Below are 17,452 nucleotides of genomic sequence, written 5' to 3'. Positions count from 1 at the left end.
TGCTCCGAAGATTAAGAAAGAAAGGAGGGAAATCTTTTTTTCCCAATCAGTGTAAATTGCAAGCTGTTGGTCATTATTTTTATATTCACTTCTGCTTCTCTGACCATTTTTTTCCATCACTTGAATCTATAAATGTGTATAATAAGGAAGTTTTAATACACCTTGAGATCCCAGGCTTGATTCGTTAAAAGTTGTCCTTTTACACATCTGCAGTTTTTCACTTTTTAGTCCTGTTTTTCAGCCTTGTGAATATTGTTGTCACAGAATCACAGAATCACAGAATCACCCGGGTTGGAAGGGACCTCAAGGATCATGTAGTTCCAACCCCCCTGCCTAGCAGGGCCACCAAACATACACCTTTACTAGATCAGGTTGCCCAGGGCCCCGTCCAACCTGGCCTTGAACACCTCCAAGGACGGGGCATCCACAACCTCACTGGGCAGCCTGTTCCAGGACCTAACCACCCTTCTAGTAAAGAACTTTCCCCTAACATCCAACCTAAATCTTCCCTCCTTCAACTTAAAACCATTTCCCCTAGTCCTGCTATTATCAGCCCTTTCGAAGAGTTTACTCCCCTCCTGGGAGTAAGTTCCCTTCAGGTACTGAAAGGCTGCAATGAGGTCGCCCCGCAACCTTCTCTTCTCCAGGCTGAACAAACCCAACTCCCTCAGCCTGTCCTCATAGGGGAGGTGCTCCAGCCCCCTGATCATCTTCCTGTCCCTCCTCTGGACCCTTTCCAAAATCTCCATATCTTTTTTGTACTGAGGGCTCCACACCTGGACACAGTACTCCAGATGGGGCCTCACAAGAGCAGAGTAGAGAGGGACGATCACCTCCCTATCGCTGCTGACCACCCCTCTCCTGATGGAGCCCAGGATCCCATTTGCTTTCCGGGCTGCCAGAGCGCACTGCTGGCTCATGTTAAGTTTCTCATCTATCAGGACACCTAGGTCTTTTTCAGCCGAGCTGCTCTCAAGAACAACTCCTCCCAGCCTGTACAGGTGCCTGGGGTTCTTCCGGCCCAAGTGCAAAACCCCATAGTTGGACCCCATAGGGGTCAACGGGGACCCCAGCCCCATAAGTGGGAACACAGACCGATAAGTGTGACCCCAAACCCCATAAGTACGATTCTAGCCCCATAAGTGATACCCCAAACCCCATAAGTGCCTCCGCAGCCCCATAAGTGTGACCCATAAGAGAGGCTCCAAAACCATAAGTGTGACCCCATAGGGGCCAATGGGGACCCTAGCCCCATAAGTGTCACCCAAAGCCCCCTAACTGAGACCCTATGAAACTTTGAGATGTCCCCAGCCTCATAAATGTGACCCATAAGTGTGGCTCCAGCCCCATAACTTCATCCCCAGCCCCATAAGTGTGACCCCAAAAAGGCCAGTGGGGACCCCAGCCCCATAAGTGGGAACACAGACCCATAAGTGTGACCCCATAGGGTCCACTGGGGACCCCAGCCCCAGAAGTGGGAACACAGACCCATAAGTATGACCCAAAACACCATAACTATAGACTTGGAGATGGCCCCAGCCCCATAAGTGGGTGTCCAGACCCATAAGTGGGACCCAAAACCCCATAACTGAGTTCCTAAGTGTGAATCCAGCCCCATAAGTGAAGCTCCAGACCCATAAGTGAGGCTCCAGACCCATAAGTGAGGCTCCAGACCCATAAGTGAGACCCCATAGGGGCCAATGGGGACCCCAGCCCCATAACTGTAACCCCAACACCATAACTGAGACCCTAAAGACTTGGAGATGTCCCCAGCCTCATAAGTGGGACCCCATAGGGGTCAATGGGGACCCCAGCCCCATAACTGGGAACACAGACCCATAAGTGTGACCCATAAGTGCCTCCCCAGCCCCATAAGTGCGTCCCCAACCCCATCAGTGTGACCTCATAGAAGCCAATGGAGACCCCAGCCCCATAAGTCCATCCCTAGCCGCATAAGTGTGACCCAAAACCCCATAACTGAATCTTCAGCGTGATAACTGTGTCCCCAGCCCCATAACTATAGACTTAGAGATGTTCCCAGCCCCATAAGTGTGACCCATAAGTGCATCCCCAGGCCCATAAGTGGGTCCCCAGCCCCATAAGTGTGACCCACAAGTGAGGCTCCAGCCCCATAAGTGTGACCCATAACTACATCCCCATCCCCATAACTGAGTCCCCAGCCCCATAAGTGGGTCCCCAGCCCCATAAGTGTGACCCATAAGTGTGACCCCATAGGGGCCAAATAGGGACCCGAGCCCCATAAGTGGTTCCCCAGCCCCATAAATGTGTCCCCAGCCCCGTAAGTGTGACCCCATAACTACATCCCCAGCCCCATAAGTGGAAACACAGCCCCATAAGTGCCTCCCCAGCCCCATAAGTGTATCACCAGCCCCATAAGTGTGTTCCATAAGTGAGGCTCCAGCCCCATAAGTGTGACCCCAACCCCATAACTGTGTTCCTAAGTGCCTCCCCAGCCCCATAAGTGTTACCCATAACTGAGTCCCCAGCCACATAAGTGGGAACACAGCCCCATAAGTGTGACCAATAACTGCATCCCTAGCCCCATATCTGAGTCCCCAGCCCCATAAGTGTGACCCCGGCCCCATAAGTGTGACCCATAAGTGAGTCCTGCTCAGAGTGAAGAAGGTAATGACAAGTCCAGACCATTCTCAGAGACACTCCTCCTGCTATAGTATGAAATATTTTCATTCTCCTACAACAGTGTACATTTAGCACCATTACTTGCCTTTAATTTCATATATTTCAGCATTCCTTAAGCAGAAGCAGCATATGGAGCTCTAACCTTCCTCTTCTTTTGTTATCCCTCCTCCCTGGATATTTTCATGTGCTTCATGTCTCATATCTTTAACCCAACTGCTCTTAGAGCACCAAAAACAGCCTCTGTGCCATTCAGTGTGAATCCTAAAAATCTGCCTGTTTGCAGATTGAGTGAATTATCCATGTCTACTGAAAATACTCCTTCCCCCCACACGTCTCCCCGCAGCGCCCTGGGCAGCTCCCCGGGCAGGCTGAGTGCTGAGCCTGGCAGGCGGCAGAGTCCCATACCCGGCACACAGCCCCTGGGGCACAGCAGGGACCCTGCTCTGCAGGACAGCCCTGGGCACCCGCCTGCAGCCCCGGCTGCACAGCCTGCAGCCGTGCTGGGACATGCAGCCCCCCCCCACACACACACCCCGTAGCTCTTATGCTGCAGCACAGAAGCCCTCAGCTGGACCAGAAGGCTTTTCCCACAGTAAAGAAACATGCATTACCTGCAGCCAATCTGCTATGGAATGTCGTGTATTTTGTTAACCCTCTATTAAAAGCAACTGCATTGCCTACTGCATGAGACTTACCGTGTTGTGGTCTGTGAGCAATGCTCCTTCATAGAGCTCACAGCCGGCTCACACAGTACATATCTTGTAAGCTCACTCCAATTTCTCTCCTCTCTTTCTGTCACCTGCAGGCTGTGCTGTGCACAAGAGCTGCTCCTGGGCACAGCTGTCTCTCTACATCTCTGCCCACTTTTATGAGCTCCCTGTGTTTTAGGAGCCCAACCCAGCTGAGCAGTAGAGGATGTCATTTTTATCCTTCCCACTTGTCTCCCCTGAGATTTCCCTGCATCATCATGGCCAACAGTTCCTGAAAGTCAACAGCATCATGACTGTGCTTTGGAATATGTTGAATTTAACAACAGATTTCAGGTGGTCAGTGACTAATTCCTGACATGTGGTGAGGCCTGTCAGAGAGTGTTTGCTCAAAGAGGGCACTCATACAAGTACAGGATATCATAGAATCACCAAGGTTGGAAAAGACCTAAAAGATCATTCAGTCCAGCTGTTCACCTATCACCAATAGCTCCCACTAAACCATGTCCGTCAACACAACATCCAATCATTCCTTGAACGCCTCCAGGGTCGGTGAATCCACCCCCACCCTTGGCAGTCCATGCCAGGTCCCAAAGTTCAGGACTTGGCATTTGGTCTTGGTGAACCTCATCCCATTGGCTTCAGCCCAGATCTCCAGCCTGTCCAGATCCCTCAGTATGGCCTTGGTAACTTCAGGCAGATCTACACTCCCAGCTAATCTGTTGTAGTTTGCAAACCTACATAGGATGCACTCAGCGCCCTCATCCAGGTCATCAATAAAAATATTGAAGAGGACAGGCCCCAGCACAGACCCCTGGGGAACACCAGGTAGGCACACAGGTGGGCGTCCAGGCAGGTCTTGAATATCTCCAGTGAAGGATACAACACAACCCCCTCGGGTAGCCTGTTCCAGTGCTCCATCACCCTCACCATAAGGAAGTTCTTGCACAAATTCGTGCAGAACTTCCTATGCTCCAGTTTCTGTTCAGTTCCCCTACTCATATTTCCACACACTGACATCACGACACTCAGGTCCCTCTCTACAGAGCTCCTCTCCAGCAGCTCATTCCCCAAACTGTCCTGGTGTGTGCAATTATTCCTTCCTAAGTGCAACACTCTACACTTGCTTTCATTGAACCTCGTCTGGTTTCTTGCTGCACATCTATCCAGCCTGTCCAGGTCTCGCTGAATGGCAGCACAGCCTTCAGGCGTGTCAGCCAATCATTAGCAAACTTGCTGAGGGTGGCCACTATCCCCTTGTCAAGGTCACTTATGAAGAAGCTGAACAAGACCAGGCTCAGCACCAACACCTGGGGAACACCGCTACTTACAGGTCTCCAAATGGACTCTGCTTTGACAACGACCACCCTCTGTGCTCTGTCAGTCAGACAGTCCTCAACCCACCTCACTGTTCACTCATCTTTCCCACATTTCCTTATCTTTGTGATAAGGATATTGTGGGAGACAGTATCAAAAGCCTTGCTGAAATCAAGGTAGACAACATCTACCGCTCTCTCCCCATCCACCCAGCCAGCAACAGTGTTATAGAAGGCTACCAGGTTGGTCACACATGACCTCCACTTGGTAAACCCATGCTGACAACTCCTGATAACCTCCTTTTCTTCCAACTGTCTGAAGATGGCATTCAGCACAAGCTGTTCCATCGCCTTTCCAGGGACAGAGGTGAGGCTCTCTGGCCTGTAGTTACCCAGATCTTCCTTCATACACATTTTTGAAGACAGGATTGACACTGGCTATCCTCCAGTCTTCAGGCACCTCCCCCATTCTCCAAGACCTCTCAAAGATGATAGAGAGTGGTTCTGCAGTCATCTCTGCCAGCTCCCTCAGCACACATGGATTTCTGAATATTGTTGTGGCCTAGGCGCTCATGGGCCAACTCTACCTTGACTAAAGGCAAGTCCTCCATTCCCCATACCCTCTCTCTAAGCTCCAGGGTCTGGGATTCCTGAAGGAGAGCTTTTACACTGAAGACAGAAGCAAAGTAGGCCTTCAGTATCTCCACCTTCTCAACAACCCCCATTACCAGAACACCTCCCTCACTTAGTAGGGACTCACAGTCTCACTAGTCTTCATATTATTCTTAACGTAATTTCAAAAGCCTTTTTTATTATCCTATTTAATGAGTGTCAACCCATTTACGTAATACAATGTTCTGCCTGTGAGGAAGCGTGAGAGGGAGGAGGGCCAGTCAGTGCTGGTTCTGTGGCAAGGTATTTATCGCTGAAGAATACTAACTGTTAATGGAAAGATATATGGTATTAACGGTGTTTATGGGAACTGAAGAACTGTATTGTTTGACAAACTGTTCTTATGGTATAAGAAAGCATAATTGTTAATGGCATATGGATGTGTTGTTGAGGGAATGTGGAAGTGTATCTGAGGGTACAAATAGTGGAATAGTTCACAGAGGAAAAAGGGTTAAAGAGAAAGTGAGTTTATCTGCAGTGACATGAGAGCAACCCCCCGCTCCATTCCCCTGCAAGCAGAGCAAAGCAGAGCAGAGCAGAGTAGAGCAACTGTCCCCATGTAGCATGTAGTGTTATTCTGCTTACTAAATGGATGAGCTCACTACAGAAGAGGCAAATCTTCTGTTCTGCTCCATCTCTGGCATACTCTGGAGTCCAAGGCATTTCAAAGCTATGGAACACCTACGTTCTTTCAATGATGACACCTTAGTATGCTCTGGGCTCTCATTTCAATTGCATCTAAGTAAGTTAAGAGTCATGACAGCTGACTGGAAGGCCAATGGTCCCATAAAGTGCATCAAGTAAGTAATTGCCATCTGGGTGAGGGAAAGGGTCGTCCCTGTCTGCTCTGCACTGCTGCAGCCTCACCTGGAGCACTGGGTGCACTTCTGGGCACCGCAGAAGATAAAGTGCATCAAACTATGGGGGAGTGTGCACAGGAGGGCACTGGAACTGAGAGATCAGAGATTCAGAGTTACATTGGGATTGAGTGCTTGTTCAGACGGGGCCCTTCTCACATCCCACATCCTGTGATGAGACACAGGGCACATGTGGGTTATGAACTTGACAGCATTTCTGCAACACATGCAGAGCCTGGGATCTTCCCTTCCCATGTCTTTCACTTAATATCACATAGATTTCAAACTCACTGCCACAGGAAGTGCCCTGAGCCAACACGAGAGACAGGATCTCCATGCCAAGTGTCTGGGAATCAGGTCTTGTCCTGTTTGCTTTTTAAGACAAAGGAGGATTTTCTTAGCATCAGAGCCACCATGCCAGTGCCTTTGCCTGACTGGAGTCATGGCTTCCAATTATCTGCTCTAACTAGTGCCTTGGGAAGCTTGCTTACTAATGGCCCTCAGTGGGCCCATTAATACTCCAAGAAACTTCACTGTTACTTCTGACTTTGTCGTGCTGAGTTCTTTGTGCAAACTTCTCTCTGCACTGGAGATTGATGGACTCAGCACCAAATGCGCCCTGGGGCCCATTATTAACTAAAGAGTCTCTTGTGCCTTGTGCCTTCCTGTTGTCTTCTTCAGGTTTTCAGAACGTGTTCAGCAAAATGGAGAGAGCTTAAAGAGCAAGAATCCAAAATGCATTTAATGTCTGTTTATTTATAGTTTGTTTTATACAAGAAGCACTTTGCAACTGATGTCAATGCAGGATGTCCCCAATGAGTTCTAATCTGTTGCTGTGTGGACAAAGTTCCTCCTCAACCTCTCCACCCCTCTTCTACTCTCATTGGCCCCATGGGACTTGCATCACTTTTCCTCAAATCACTCTTCTCTGTTGTCACCCGCTCAGTGTTAAACCTCCTTTGTACCAACTCCCACTGGCTTTCCACAGAGAACCAGCTGCACACAGAAAAAGAAAGATTTCTCTTTATTTATGGCCAACAAACAGAAGGAAAGGTGATGCAATTGAATGAACAGAAAAACACAGTTATCAATTGCATGCCACGTCCAAGCCGCTTCTATTGAGGTTTACCTTTCTTAGGGAATATTTGCACAAGAAATGAGTTATACACAGATAGGATGGGATAGATAAAATCATGGTGAAGGACTTGACAACAGATTTTTGAGGAATGGAGAAAATTCCAGTAATCTCCCTGGGATAGATCAGCCAGGGAGTTGGGAGGTATCAACGTAAAATTGAACAGGACTTGTGAGTATTTCACACACTGAGCATGAAAAATTAAAAAGAGAGAAAGAGAAAGAGAAAAAGAATAAAAAAAAGAAAGATAAAGAATGAAAGGAAAAGGAAAATTATAGGAAAAGGAGAAGGAGAAGAAAACGACATAGCAAAAGAAAAAGAAAGAGAAAATGAAAAGATAGGAAGGGATAGAATCACGGTGAAGGAGTTGACAACACAGTCCATCAGACTTTGGTGAGATGGAGCAAACTTGAGTCATCCCCCTAAAAGTCAGAAATCAGACCGATAATTGGGAGGTATCTGACTGAACAAAGACAAGGGATGGGGAAATCTGGCAGGCTGTGACAGGAGCGTGTGTCTAAATGGCCTGCTGAAAACATGCCCTTAACCACGGCCATTTATTGAGGAGAACTGGAGACACCTGGAGGATGAGGGACATCAAAAAGGCAGCAGGGAAAATCAGCGGCAGGCGCCAGGCTATAGTCACAGGTCATTGGCACTGGCACCGCTGTCTGTGTCTCTGAACCTGAAGGCATTTGTGCCCAGCAAAAACAATTCTGGAAAACATCGTAGTTTCAGAAAAAGAAAAAGAAAAAAAAAAAGAAAAAAAAGGACATCAAATCACCTCAAAGATTCATATTTACAACTTAAAATGGAAGAAGACTCATGAGAATTTCTCATGTTGAGAAGGGTTAACACATTCTCATTGATTTTGATCTTTGTCTTCAATCCTTTGTCTCAATTTTATTGACATTTATGAACATCTTCTAAGCTTACACCCTCAAAATAAATAAATAAATAAATAAAAAGAGATACATTAGCATCTTGCACTTGGCCTGATGCCCCTTTGACCTTTATAATTCCCACCAGACCTTCCATGCTGGAGAGCATGAGATCCAGCAGAGAATCTCTCCACTTTGGTTCCTCCACAGCTTGGTCAAGAATCTCCCATCTGTGCTCTCCGGGGATCTGCTGGATGGCACATGCCCTGCTGTGCGGTCCCTGCAGCAGATACTGGAGTGAAAAAGGCTCCCAAAGAGGACAATGGCCTGACAACATGTTAAACCCATCTGTCTGCAGAGGGCACCTTCCAATTGCTCTCTATGATCAAGAAGCCAGGAACAGACACTGATGGTCTCCTCTGTTGGCCATTTCCATTAGCTCTGACCTGGCTGCTCTTCCATCCCCTGGCAGAGCTCAGTGCACTCTCACAGAGGGCAGTCGCCCTTCCTTGACTCCTCTTCCATCCATCCTAAAGACTCTGTATCCCCCTTGCGCTACAGTGCAGTTGTTGTTGGAAATATCCTCAATAATTTTTGGTCAGGGCGGTATCTCTGATAAAAAGCAGTTTTTATTCGTGATTGCAATGGCGGGCGCCCTGATGGCAGAAGCGCACCTATGGACATGATGTTACAGTTTTTATACCTTTTCTCCCATATGTTTTCCCCTCCCCTCTCCCCTTCGGTTGGGTATTACAGGTTACAATTTTACCTGAGGTTTGCATTACATTCTGAAATTTGTTAGTTCACTTGCTATCTTGTCAGTCGCCGTCCTGCTGTTTCTGTTTCCAAGATGTCTCGGTACTCTTATCATATTGATATGTTGATTCCCTTCAAAGCTTCTTCAATTCTGTCCTAGAGGCCTTTGTTAAACAGAGAGCCCGGGGGGGGGGGGTGATTCCAGTCCTTCCCGATATCTCTTCAGGCACATCCTTAGGTATTTTTACAATGCGTACAACAAAACACTAAAACATACATTGTTGCTAGTTTATACAGGCATATTGTTAATTATTTTAACTTCTCCTCTTTGGATCCTTTATTACTCAGGTCTTATTTGTCCAGCATCAAAAACCAGTAGTTCTATTTCTGACAGCTGGGCAGACAGGAGCTGCAGTCTTTGTACCTGTGACTTCTACATAATAACTACAAATTGCTTCACATATATAATGAGACATTGAAATAAAATATTTCTATCTTATTCTAAATGCAGAAACAAGATTTGATTCCCACATTGTGGAAGCCATTAAACTGTGTTCCCATGGTCAAAACAGTAGCTCAGGCCTGCAGCTCTACCAAGATTTCTAGCTTATTGTGTGTTGGTGTTTGCATTAGTGCAAAACCGCAGAAGTAAATATCCTAATTGAAAATCATCACTGGACATAGCTGGACTGGATAGCTCATCTATGGTATCAGTGTGCAGAAGGTGGCACACAGACATTAGAGCGATCGTGGGTCTTGGAGGTGACGTAGCAGAACAGACACACCATGGGCATGGCTTTGCTGAAGGCCCTGTGCTGCTCTTGCAGCTGCATGTGAATTCACCAGACAGCCGGTGCTATCCCCTGTCTGGCCCTCAACTGATGCCCAGGAAAGAGGTGTCTATCACAGGGACTTCCCACACGGTTTACAAGCACTGGCACACATCAGGAGCAGCCCAGGTATGGTGGGCATCACCCAGTGTCTGTGTGTGAGCAGCTGCGTCCCTGCTGAAGGGCCGAGGAGTCAGAGCAGGAGCTCACATGCAGGCAACTCCTTGTGCACTTCTGAACGGAACCAGAGGAATCCCAGGTCCTGTGGTTCTGTGGGGAGCTGAATCCCATTTCAGCTCCAGGATTTCTGTCAAGGGATGAGACTCCTGCACTGCCTCAGCTGGATCACTGTCCTGCACAGGGAAAGTCCAAACCTCGCCTTCCTTGTCTGGGTGCCCTTTGTGCTTCATCAAACAAACTCTGGTAGCACTTCCCATATGTCTCCAGTCACTCACTGACCACTGGACATGTGGTGGTTAATTGAGCAAATTTCAACGCACAGTCACGATGCTGTTGTCTTTCAGGAGCTGTTGGCCGTGAGGACCCAGGGACATGTCAGGGGAGATGAGTGGGAAGGATAAAAATGACATCATCTGTTGCTGAGCTGGGCCGGGCTCCTGGGACACAGGGAGCTCATAAATGTGGGCAGAGCTGCAGAGAGACAGCTGTGCCCAGGAGCAGCTCTTGTGCACAGCACAGCCTGCAGGTGACAGAAGGAGAGGAGAGAAACTGGAGAGAGCTTCCAGGATGTGTGTGGTGTGAGCGGGCTGCATGCTATCCGCAAGAGCATTGCTCACAGACCATGACAAGGTAAGTCTCACTGCAGACCGTGAGCTGCTTTTCATAGAGGGTTAACTTAATTTGGGATATCCCATAGCAGATCCGTCTGCAGGCACTGCATGTTTCTTTACTGTGGGAAAAGTCTTCTGCTCCAGCTGAGGGCATCTGTACTGCAGTGTCAGAGCACAGCCCTGAGGGCTGCGTGTCCCAGCCCGGCTGCAGGCTGTGCAGCCGGGGCTGCAGGCGGGTGCCCAGGGCTGTCCTGCAGAGCAGGGTCCCTGCTGTGCCCCAGGGGCTGTGTGCCGGGTATGGGACTCTGCCGCCTGCCAGGCTCAGCACTCAGCCTGCCCGGGGAGCTGCCCAGGGTGCAGCGGGGAGACGTGTGGGGGGAAGGAGCCCCCGGCAGGGCTTGTGCTGCCACAGCTGCTGCCTGTGGCAGGGGATCACAGCTCCACTGCACAACTGAATGTTTCTGAGGGCCCTTTTCAAGAGGAGAGCCAAGGCAGGGGGTTTCCATTTCCTGTTCTGAGGCAATGAGATTTTGAGTCAAAAATCTAAAAGGGGCAATAAGAGTTCTTAGAATTTTTTGTCGATCAATTGCTTGTTTTGTGAAAAGTCACACATGATGCGCCTTCATTCTCCACTTTCTCGAAGGATGGAATTATCATCATTTTCTGTAGGCATGAATAATTCACTTATCCTACAGACAGGCAGCATTTTCTAACTGAAACTGAATGCCCCAGAAGCTGGGGTAGGGGGCTCTAAGAGCACTTGGGTTAAATATACGAGACATGAAACAGATGAAAATATCCAGGGAGAAGGGATAAGAAAATAAGAGGAAGGTCAGAGCTCCATATGCTGCTTCTGCTTAAGGAATGCTGAACGACATGTAATTAAATGCAAGTAATGGTGCTAAATGTACACTGTTGTAGGAGAATAAAAACATTTCATAGTATAGAAAGAGGAATGCCTCAGAGAGTGGTCTGGACTTGTAATTATCATCTGCACTCTGAGCAGGACTCCAAGCCTAGGAACAGCAGATGTCCAACAGCAGCTCCATCAGCGAGTTCCTCCTGCTGCCGTTGGCAGACACGCGGCAGCTGCAGCTCCTGCACTTCTGGCTCTTGCTGGGCATCTACCTGGCTGCCCTCCAGGGCAACGGCCTCATCAGCACAGCCGTAGCCTGCGACCGCCGCCTGCACACCCCCATGTACTTCTTCCTCCTCAACCTGGCCCTCCTCGACCTGGGCTGCATCTCCACCACTCTCCCCAAAGCCATGGCCAACGCCCTCTGGGACACCAGGGCCATCTCCTACACAGGATGTGCTGCACAGCTCTTTTTCATTTTCTTCTTCCTCTCAGCAGAGTATTCCCTTCTCACCATCATGTCCTATGACCGCTACGTTGCCATCTGCAAGCCCCTGCACTACGGGACCTTGATGGACAGCAGAGCTTGTGCCACCATGGCAGCAGCTGCCTGGGGCACTGGGGTTCTCAATTCCCTGCTGCACACTGCCAGTACGTTTTCACTGCCTCTCTGCCAAGGCAATGTTGTCAACCAGTTTTTCTGTGAAATCCCCCAGATCCTCAAACTCCCCTGCCCAGAATCAAATCTCAGGGAAGTTGTGTTTCTCTTTTTTGGTGTGAGTTTAGGCATTGGCTGCTTTGTTTTCATAGTGGTGTCCTATGTGCAGATCTTTGTGGCTGTGCTGAGAATGCCCTGTGAGCAGGGACGGCACAAAGCCTTTTCCACATGCCTTCCTCACCTGGCCGTGGTCTCCCTAGTTGTCAGCACTGGCGCTTTTGCCTACCTGAAGCCCCCGACCATTTCCTCCCCACTCCTGGATCTGACAGTGGCACTTCTGTACTCAGTGGTTCCTCCAACACTGAACCCTGTTATCTACAGCATGAGGAACAGGGAGATCAAGCACGCTCTCAGGAAGGTGTTGCAATACACACTATTCCAGCTTCCTTAAAATGCACAACTTCCTCATAGGATTCCCAGTGATGGTTCTTTATGTTCTATGCATCTTTGGTTGTTTGATTACGTGAGATATAGCAACGTAAAAAAAAAAAAATAAATAAAAATTGTACTCATACATAAAAATGTATTACAATTCTTTCCTACCTAATTTCCATTTTTTCACTCCAAGAGCTCATGTAAACATGTATCCAGATTCCCTGAATACATTTGAAGATACCTGAAATGTTTTCAAAAAAGACATTTGCTTAGGTTTTCTCTCTTCATACTTTGTCTGGATTTGGGGAGGTACAGCCACAGACAGCAGCTCAACGTGCTCTTTTCATTTCTGATCTCTTTACACTGACACAGTGCTCTCGAGCCCCCTCATTTGTGCAGTCCTGAAGGTCTTGTGTGTCTCACGACTGTCCTGTTGCCTCTACAGCAGAAATTGAGGGCTGCTGTCAGTAGCCAGCAATATGAACAGATCTGTCAGAGCTGGTCTCCTTGCTGGCACTGCCATAACAAGAGGGCCCCTTTAGAGCAGGGCCAGAGAACTGGAGGCCTCTTCCAAAGCTGGTGAAAGGAATATACCTCAGGAGCTGCTCCCTGAGAAATCCTCAAGATATTCTGGTGCTCTTCAGTGCGTGACCGGATAAACTGAACATTCCCAAGGAGGTCACTAAGAGACTCGGGGCAGTGCTGTGGTTTAAATTTTATGGGTTGAGATAAAGAGAAAAAGAAAAAGATAATAATTATGAGAAATGTATTTATACATATATAATATATTTAGTGTATTTTCACACATATACAACATATGCTGTTGCAATCATATATGAACTAATCCCTATGTTTATCTGTTTGCAAGTCCAGGACTAGTTGCAGGGGTTTTAACAGCCATAGGGTTCACTGTAGGAGCTGTACTGACTTTCAGGCTGTTGCTGGAGTTGAAGTGACCCCAGAGTTCATTGCCAGAGCTGGAACCACCACAGGACATGTGACGAAGTTGGAGCAGCCACTGGGCTCATTGGAGGGGTTGGAGTGACCACAGGGCTGAACCTCCTGGCACAGTGCACCTCCCTTGGGAGGAATTTGTTTCATTTTCTTATAGCAACACATGGAACAGCTACAGGACCTGTAGCAGGAGTGACTGCAGAGCTCATTATGAGGGGTGGAGTGACAGCGGGATCTGTCCAGAGTGTGGAGTAAGTGCAGAACGTGTAGCAAAACCTTGGAGCTGCTGCAGGGTCTGTGCCAAGAGTTGCAGAGGCTGCAGCACTGTCAGCAGATCCAGCTCTCTTCCCCTTGAGGATGCTGACGACACACTTATGGGGCTGGGGATGCAGTTATGGGGCTGGGGACTCAGATATGGGTCTGTGTTCCCACTTATGGGGCTGGGGATGCAGTTATGGGATTGGGGATGCAGGTATGGGGCTGGGAGTGCACTTATGGGGCTGGAGATGAACCTATGGGGCTGGGGAACCACTTATGGGTCACACTTATGGGGCTGGGTACAGGTATGTCAACCAGGGACCCCCATAGTGTCCCCATTGTGGTGACACTTATGGGGCTGGAGATGCAGTTATGAAGATTGGGGTCTCACTTGTGGGGCTGGGGATGCACTTATGGGGCTGGGGAGGCACTTATGGGTCACACTTATGGGGCTGAGGATGCACATATGGGGCTGGGGACACACTTATGGGGCTGGGGACTCAGTTATGAGGCTGGAGATGCAGTTACGGGTCACACTTATGGGGCTGGGAATGCAGATATGGGTCACACTTAAGGGGCTGGGGATGTAGTTATGGGCCACACTTATGGGGCTGAAGACGCACTTATGCGTCTGGGGTCCCACTTATGGGTCTGAGGACCCACTTATGGGGCTGGAGCCTCACTTATGGGTCACACTTATGGGGCCGGATCACACTTATGGGGCTGGGGAGGCACTTATGGGTCTGTGTTCCCACTTATGGGGCTGGGGACTCAGTTATGGGTAACACTTATGGGGCTGGGGACCCAATTATGGGCCTGGGGATGCACTTATGGGTCACACTTATGGGGCTGGGAACATCTCTAAGTCTATAGTTATGGGGCTGGGGACACAGTTATCAGGCTGAAGATTCAGTTATGGGGTTTTGGGTCACACTTATGCGGCTAGGGATGGACTTATGGGGCTGGGGTCCCCATTGGCTTCTATGAGGTCAAACTGATGGGGTTGGGGACGCACTTATGGGGCTGGGGAGGCACTTATGGGTCACACTTATGGGGCTGGTGATACACTTATGGGGCTGGGGAGGCACTTATGGGGCTGTGTTCCCACTTATGGGGCTGGGGATGTAGTTATGGGGTCACACTTACGGGGCTGGGGACACAATTATGGGGCTGGGGAACCACTTATGGGGCTGGGGTCCCCATTAGGCCCCTATGGGGTCAAACTGATGGGATTGGGGACGCACTTATGGGGCTGGGGAGGCACTTATGGGTCACACTTATGGGTCTGTGTTCCCAGTTATGGGGCTGGGGTCCCCACTGGCCCCTATGGTGTCCAACTTATGAGGCTGGGGACATCTCCAAGTCTTTAGGGTCTCAGTTATGGGGTTGGGGTTACAGTTATGGGGCTGGGGATGCAGTTATGGGGCTGGGGTCCCCATTGGCCCCTATGGGGTCACACTTATGGGTCTGGAGCCTCACTTATGGGTCTGGAGCCTCACTTATGGGGCTGGAGTCCCACTTATGGGGCTGGATTCACAATTAGGAACTCAGTTATGGGGTTTTGGGTCCCACTTATGGGTCTAGACACCCACTTATGGGGCTGGGGCCACCTCCAAGTCTATAGTTATGGTGTTTTGGGTCATATATATGGGTCTGTGTTCCCACTTATGGGGCTAGGGTCCCCATTGGCCCCTATGGGGTCACACTTATGGGTTTGGAGCCTCTCTTATGGGTCAAACTTATGGGGCTGTGGAGGCACTTATGGGGTCTGGGGTGTCACTTATGGGGCTAGAATCATACTTATGGGGTTTGGGGCCACACTTACGGGTCTGTGTTCCCACTAATGGGGCTGGGGTCCCCATTGGCCACTATGGGGTCACACTTACGGGGCTAGAATCATAGTTATGGGGTTTTGGGTCACACTTATGGGTCTGGGGGCCCACTTATGGGTCTGGATCCTCACTTATTGGTCCCACTTATGGGTCTGTGTTCCCACTTATGGGGCTGGGGTCCCCATTGGCCCCTATGGGGTCACACTTATGGGTCGCACTTACCTTGTTGCTTGCCGGCCTTCCCGTTGTCATCGGGATGAATGAGGTCCCATATAAAGGCCTTGATGGACTCATCACCCCGATAATGGAGCAGGCAATAGAGCAGGATGGCCCTAGAGATGGTGACTTGCGGAATTAAACCCCATAACCACCAAGTAGTTATAAAGCAGGTATGTTTAATGAGTGATGCACACACACCCTGGTGCAAGGGGGGTAGCTCCACCTCACTTGCACACCGTCAGGAGAAAGCGTGCAACAGATACAGGCTGAACTAATACATCATCAGTAGTTGGCAAGAATTGGGATACATATTCATTACATTCGTCAGACCCCATTAGCATGCAGTCCCTCCCCCCTTGCGCATGTGTAGTGAGTTGTGGGGGTGGTCATGGGATGAAGGCTCATCATCTTCCTCATCGTAAACTTTCGACCCTTCAGAAGGGGCACCCCCCAACCTGGTTCCAGTTGCTCTGTGGACATCTAATCACCACGCTGTTCTTGGGCTGTTCCACCCTGATCTTCATGGCCTTCATCCCCTTGTTTTCTCAAGCTTAGCGTCTGCTATTCCCCCTCTCTCAGCTCCCCTTAACATAAACTATCTATCTGTAACTACCCTTTGCCTTAGTGAGGCCCCCTTTCCCTTTCCGTAGCAAAGTGTTCTCTTTTCATCTACTATGGGGTCCCTTTTCACTATTCACTGACACTTCATGATGGATGGGCAAGGAAGATGAGGAAAGGCTGCTGCCCTTTGTGAGAGTGCACTGAGCTCTGCCTGGGGATGGCAGAGGAGCCAGCTGAGAACTGATGGAAAAGGCACAAAGAGGAGAGCGGCAGATTCTGTTCCTTGCTTCCTGATCAGGAAGAACAAGAGGAGGAGGACAGGCAGGAATCTGAGTTACAGCTCAGATGGAATTGTCTTCAGACTGCCTGCTATGGTGCAGTGTTTTGGTTCTAGGAGAAAACCACTGATAACACTCTGATGTTTACAGCTGCTGCTAAGCAGTGTTGTACGGAGCCAAGGCCATGATCAGTGGAGGGCACATGGAGCTGGGAGGGAACAGAGTGAGGACAGCTGACTGAAAGTGGCCAAAGGGACGTTCTCTATCAGCTGACAGCAAGCAGAAATTGGATTGAAAGGGGTGGGAGTTCATCTCAGTCTCTTCACTGCCCAGAGCCCAGCTGAGCATCAGTCTGGTGGTGCTGAGCAAGTGCTTGTGCATCAGTTGTTACATACAATTCCATATCAACGGATATATAGTGATAACTATTACTCCTCTCCTTTATCTCTCTTAGTAAATTGCTTTGTTACAACCCACACGATGTACTTTTTTTTCCCAGTTCTCATCCTTATCCCACTGGGAATGGGGCAGTGCACTGAGCACTGTGTGCTGCTGATCCACATGTTGGGTTCAACAACCACCGTCATTTTGGTGCCTGATGTGAGGCTCCAAGGGTTGAGATAACAGCACAACTGTCCAGAGTGAGATAACACAGGGCTTTGTGGGAGCTGGAGAACTGCTGGCCATTATGCTGATTGTTTCCCTATGTGTGGAGCTTGCTGAGTCTTCTCACGAAGTTGCATTGCACAGCTCCTTGCTTTTGCTTGTTTTCCCTGCTGCATTATTTGTCAACTC

This window comes from Coturnix japonica, chromosome 25, assembly GCF_054131305.1.
Source record: "Coturnix japonica strain WE chromosome 25, WE-NBRP24, whole genome shotgun sequence".
Taxonomy (NCBI): domain Eukaryota; kingdom Metazoa; phylum Chordata; class Aves; order Galliformes; family Phasianidae; genus Coturnix; species Coturnix japonica.
The sequence above is the reverse complement of the archived record's forward strand: the minus strand, read 5'-3'. Positions refer to the sequence as shown.